The sequence below is a fragment of the Triticum urartu genome, chromosome 2 (genome assembly GCF_003073215.2).
Source record: "Triticum urartu cultivar G1812 chromosome 2, Tu2.1, whole genome shotgun sequence".
NCBI classification, from domain to species: domain Eukaryota; kingdom Viridiplantae; phylum Streptophyta; class Magnoliopsida; order Poales; family Poaceae; genus Triticum; species Triticum urartu.
Genome location: NC_053023.1, coordinates 356,410,066 through 356,417,008, shown reverse-complemented (window position 1 = coordinate 356,417,008; position 6,943 = coordinate 356,410,066).

The window sequence follows — 6,943 nt, the reverse complement described above, 5'->3', positions numbered from 1 at the left end:
GGGCTCGAAGAGAACAAGAGCTAGCTGGATTTCTTCTCTGAGACCACCCCTGAACTGGTATATCATGCTCTTCTCATCAGGGACGTCCTGCTTGGCAAAGCGGGTGAGCTTTTGGAACAACTTGTTGTAGTCATAGACAGACAAAGAGCCTTGCTACAGATTGCGGAATTCCTCACGCTTGCTTTCAACCACGCTCTGGGGAATATGATGAGCTCGGAAATCTCGACGGAAATCATCCCAAGTGATAACATGTGACCTCTGGAGTCCTTGTACTGCTGGAACCATTCTGCAGCTTGATCTTTGACTTGGAAGGAAGCGAACTTGACAAAGTCCTCAGGCCTGATGTTACTGCACTCGAAATGCTTACATAGATCCACAAGCTAATCGTCAGCATCGGTTGCCTCAACACAATTGCTGAAAGTCTTTGGCCCGTTAGCAAGGAACTGGTTGAGTGTAGCAAAGTGACTCTGATTGTTGCCTTGATTCCCATGACTGCCTTAATTGCGCTCTTGAAGAATTTGCATGATCAGCTGTGTGTTTGCATTGGTTGCGGCCATCATAGCTTGCCATGCCTCTGGAGGAGGTGGAGGCGGTGGCGGATCAGGATTCGGAGTCGTGCGCATTGGAGGAGCCATCCTGAAGAGGTTGACCACCATTAGCACATTGACAGATAAATATTGAAGCTGAATCCAACGGAATGAAAATTGCAACATATAGTCTTCACATCCGAACAAAATGAACGAATGCATTCCTCTTAAAATGGTCACATATCCATAAATTGAGAAGCCACATAGAATTAAGGTAGAGAAATAAATCAACAAGGTACGGATCAAGAACGAATAATCGGTAAGAAATCCCAATCTCAAACCAATATCCGTGGAAGAAGAACTAAAGCTACTAGAATTCCCACCTATGAAACTCCCGAACCTTTCCGGTTATGCAATCAGGTGTTGGGGATACAGGGGAAGCATAATATCTCACCCAAACTAGCAAATCCTACATCCAGCTGTATCCATCCTCCAACACATAACCAAGAAACCTTCGGAAACCATCTACCTCAACCTTCGAAAAGCATCTGTTATACAAGTTATGGCGATACTCCCGAACTCCCGCCCCAGTACTGGGTGGCGTCGAGGTTATCTCACCAACGAACTGCATAAAAGAGATTTTCGATGTCGGCGTACTAGACTCAGGTATTCCAGAACTGCAATGATAAAATTATGATGACAACTCCTCAGAGCTCAACTCCCCGGGACACTTCCACTAAACCCCTGAAAGGAGGCACCAAGACAATGTTCTCATCATAAAACCATCGGAACGATTCCAAGATACCCGCGTGATCCTAAATTTTTTTTAGTGAAATTTGAGAAGAGAAGAGTCAAAACTCTACATCAGGATGCCTTACCAGAGCGACGAGGAGACTGGGAAGTAAAAAGAATTCCTAATCTCTCCAATATATAATTCCTAAAGACTCAAAACATTTTTTTTCTAGACACAACTCAGCCGCTAAAACGATCAAGCAATGGGGCTCCTAAGGTCGGCGAAGGCTCTGATACCAACTTGTAACACCCTCGATGCGACTATAGCTCCCACGTGTCGAGGCATGACTTAGAGACATAATCGCATTGAAGGCATATGTCGCAAGTTAGGCAATCTTCACAACATCCCATGTAATATGAATAATAAAGGGGAGAACATAGTTGGCTTACAATCGCCACGTCAATCAAGTACATAAATAACATTACATCACCCAAACACTCATGGCCTGACTACGACGCCAAAATAAAAGAGAACCCAACATGCGACACGGTCCCAATCAGCCCCAACTGGGCACCACTACTGATCATCGGGAAAGGATACATAGAATCGTTGAGAGTCTTCGTCGAACTCCCACTTGAGCTCACACGCGTCTCCTGGAGCGGAATCATCAGGCCCTGCATCTGGAGATATAGTAATCTGTGAGCCACAGGGACTCAGCAATCTCGCACCCTCGCGATCAAGACTATATAAGCTTATGGGTATGTCAAGGTAAATATAAGTGGAGCTGCAGCAAGCGACTAGCATATATGGTGGCTAACTTATTCGCAAAAGAGAGCGAGAAGAGGGGGCAAAGCGCGAGCGAGAAACTAGAGGGCAACCTGCGCAAACATTACTCCAACACCGTGTCCACTTCCCGGACTCCGCCGAGAAGAGGCCATCACGGTAACACACTCAGTTGATTCATTTTAATTAAGTTAAGGTTCAAGTTATCTACAACCGGACATTAACAAATTCCCATCTGCCCATAACCGCGGGCATGGCTTTCGAAAGTTCAATCCCTGCAGGGGAGTCCCAACTTAGCCCATGACAAGCTCTCACGGTCAACGAAGGAATAGACCTCCTCCCAAGACGTTCCGATCAGACTCGGTATCTCGGTAACTCAAGACACTTCGACAGGTTAAAACAAGACCAGCAACACCGCCCGAATGCGCCGACAAATCCCAATAGGAGATGCACATATCTCTTTCTCACGGCACACTCAGATTGTCTTAGGTACGGGTAGGCCAGCCCAGAGTTGCCCCTGGTAGCTACCGGCAGCTGACAGATGGACCAACACTCAAAGGAGCACTGGCCCGAGGGGGTTAAAATAAGATGACCCTTGAGTCTGCAGAACCCAAGGGAAAGAAAAGGCTAGGTGGCAAATGGTAAAACCAAGGTTGGGCATTGCTGTACAAGCTTTAATCAAGGCAAAATATCAAGGGGTTCCCATTATAACCCAACCACGTAAGGAACGCAAAAATCCGGGAACATAACACCGATATGACGGAAACTAGGGCGGAAAGAGTGGAACAAAACACTAGGCGAGAGGCCGAGCCTTCCACCCTTTACCAAGTATATAGATGCATTAAGATAACATCGCAATATAATGATATCCCAACAAGTAAGTAAATGATGTTCCAACAAGGAACCGCTTCCAATCATCACCTGCAACTAGCAACGCTATAAGAGGGGCTGAGCAAAGTGGTAACATAGCCAATCAACGGTTTGCTAGGACAATGGTGGGTTAGAGGTTTGACATCGAAATATAGGAGGCTTTCAAGCAAGTGCTAGGCATCGTAGAAATGGCATAGCAAAAGAGCGAGCAAACTAGCATAGCAAAGATAGTAGTGATTTCGAGGGTATGATCATCTTGCCTGCACAGTTGTCAGAGTTGACTGGATCCTCAAAAGCAAACTCTACGGGATCCTCGTTAGCGAACTCGTCTCCCGGCTCTACCCAAACAAGACAAACAAGCAACAAGGATACAATCAACCACGTGCAAGGATCAAGCGATATGATGAAATGATGATATGCTATGTGGGATGCGATGCGGGATGCAAAATGCAAGATATGACAGGAAATGCATGAACCTGGCCTCAACTTGGAAATCCAAGGGTGCCACTGGAAAGATGAGATGAAATCGCTTGAAAACGATATAAAGAACGCCGGAATCGGAGTTGCGGTTTGGAAATGGCAAGCGATTCAAAAATGACACCGTTCTGCGATTTACAGCAAGTAGGCATCTAAATGCAATGAGATGAACATGCTACAGCCACCAAACATGACAACAAAATACATGGCATGGATACACACAAGATTCTTAACAAAATTCTAGCACTGAGCCATGGCCAATTCATCCATTAACAGGTTCAAACAAGCATGGCAAAAACGCAAATGGTAAAACAGATCTCAGACTTTGTGAAATTAACACTTGTCTGGAGTTTCAGATCATATAGCCCTCTTCGGAGCAACAAAACAACATGCTATAGGACCTGAACATGACAAAGAAAGACATGGCATGGAGCTACTCAACAAGCTTAACAAAAGTCCCTTAGTGACCTTGAGCCAAAAGGGATCACAAAATATACTAACAAGCACACGAACATAGCAAAAACATAATCAGTTTTCATACTTAGTGAAAACTGGGTGATAGAGGCTAAGGTGTCCCGATGTTTCGATGAGATGGTGGCTATCGTTTTCTGTGGGAGTCGACCTTGACGATCCGACTACGAACGTGCGAGACGTCGCGCCTTAGCAATCGCTAAACCAACTTCCGAGGGTTATTGACCACGCCGGAGCATGATCAACCTGACCACGAGGGTCTGTTTCCTGCGAGCAAACGAAGAACAAGCAAGAAACTGATATTGCAATCAGAATATTGCGAATATAAGATGAAAGCTTTATTGATCAAGGTGGGGTTCTGTGACGTCTTGGTCTGGCCGTTGGACACAAACGAAGTACGCGAAGTTGCAGCTATGGCGAACTTTTAATCTAAACAAAACCCAAAGTCTAAACGACGCCCTAAGGGATGTATACATGGAGGAAGAGGGGGGAATTTCGTGGCCCTTGAGGGTGGGGTCTGAAACCAACCCCATCTCTTGTTTCCCCACACATACGGACTCTAAAAATAGCCTATACTTAAGTATTTCGAAATTACATGGGCCTGGCCCATTAATAAGGTGACGCAGCACCTAGAATAGCCTATGGACGAATATTATGAAGTGGCATCTTGTATATTTCGTCCAAGGCTTCATGCACTCCTTATGGCGCTTCAAAGTCTGAAATCATCACTTGTAACTCCTTCTGATCCCCTTGCGCATGCATCAACTCCATGCGTGTTCTTGCTCCAATGTTCATTCCTCTCCAAGCTAGGCCTTTCATTTGAAAGCAAAACAAATGTATCATTAGGCAAGCATCATATCTCATGAACATTAGATCATTACCAAAAAACGAAAGTACCTGTAATTTAATGGCGTGCGCGAGATCTAGTAATTGGTCCCAGTATATGTAACAGTAGGGCTGTGGTGTACAATGTATTGATGTCCTCATCATCCTCCCCTTCTTGAAATGAAGTCGTCCTCGACGGAAAGCGCATCTCCTCACCCAAATAAGGCTTCAAAATCTGCAATGTTAAAAGTGGGACTAACCCCAAAATCTACAGGTAGCTCAGTTATATGCATTATCATTTATTTCTCTAAACCTTAAAGGCACCAGCACGTGCATTAGCTTTTGATTGCGCAGATTAGGAAATCTATCTTTAACGCAAATGTAACCAACAAGATCTCAGGCGCAAACACAACAATGTTTCTACCCTTACTCCAGCAAGTTTATATTTAGCATTCATACGCTCAATGTTTTCCTAGTTAACTCATGCATTTAAAATCAATTCAGAACGTTCTTTAGCTTCAAAATTAACCTTCTCTGAAGATGGAAGAGGCAACAATCAATAGGTGCACGAGTAGGAAACCATACACAATTTCAAAAGGGCACATCTTAGTAGTAGAAATGCAATGAACGATTATAATCAATATGAGGCAAGCATTCTTCCCACATTTTCTTGTTTCTTCAAACAACTAAGCATAGTACGATCAATTTACTGACTTCAGTTGTCCATCAGTTTGGGGGTGACAAGTAAGTACTAAAAAAGCAGACTTAGTCCCCACTTAGCCCATAAACAATCTCCAAAAGTGGCTAAGAAATTTAGTAATCACGATCTGAAACAATAGTATTTGGCACACCATGTACAGCGATGAATAATGCTTCGAATACGAATTTCAACAAGAACAAATCAGCACATTAACAGCATAATCGCTTTTATGACATGGTAAAGTGTGCATTTTCGAGAACCTATCAACGACAACAATATGCTATCCCTCCCCTTCTTTGTTCGAGGTAACCTAAACAAAGTTCCATAGATATATCTCCCAAGGAACACTAGGTACAGGGCAAAGGCATATATAAAAATGAGGATTGAGTCGTGACTTAGCTCTTTTGACATGTAGTGCAGCGAGCAACAAAACGCTCAACATCCGTCTCATCTTTGGCAAAAGAATGTGTAGCAAGTATATCTCCGTCTTCTGACGCAAAGTGTCCCATTAAATCCTCCATGCGCTCTGCAACAACAAAAGACGAACGGAGCTTAGCTGGAATGCATAGCTTGTTAGCAACGAAACACAAATCCATCGTAAGAACGAAACTTGTTCCAAGTTCTCCCTTCCTTACAATTCTGCAATACATCTTTTAAATTCAGCATCAAACATATTTGATCTGATGGTTCTCCAAACCAAATATTTTAAGTCAGTTGTGAAGCATAGTAAACGACGAGACAAGGCATCAGCAATAACATTTTCTTTACCCTTCTGTGTTTTAATCAATAAGGGAAAGTCTCATGAATTCAACCCATTTAGCATGTCTACGGTTCAGTTTTTTTTGCTTGACTTTTATGTGTTTCAAAGATTCATGATCAGAATGTATAACAAATTCCTTGGCCAATAAATAATGTTGCCATGTTCTAGGTCCGAACCAAGAGAATATAATTCTTTATCATTAAGTAGAATAGTTCAGACTAGGCCCACTCAATTTCAGAAAAGAATTATGCACAGGTTTTCCATCTTGTAATAACACACCTCCTAATCCAATTCACTAGCATCACATTCAAGCTCAAAAGTCTTATGAAATTAGGAAGTTGGAGTAAGGGAGGCAATGTGTCAACTATCTTTCAAATACCGTGAAGGCTTCTTCTGTGCGTACCCCCAAAAGCACATCCTTTCTTTGTAAGCTTCGTTGAGAGGTGCAGCCAATGGTGCTGGAAATCTCTCACAAAACGCCTATAGAAACAGCGAGGCAAGGAACTCCTCACTTGTGTGACCTTTTGGGCTGCGGCCAACTCTCAATAGCTCAATCTTGGCTTTATCAACTTCAATTCCTGTGGAGTAACAATAGCCAAGAAAAGATACTCGGTCGGTGCAAAAGGTTGCACTTTCCAAAGGTTTTCCAAACAAACGTGCATCACGTAGAAGCAATAAAAACAAGCACGTAAATGTTCCAAAGTTCCTCCAAAAGATTTGCTATAAATCAATATGTCATCAAAGTAAAACTACACAAAATCGTCCATTGAAAGCACGTAAAACTTCGTTCATTAAAC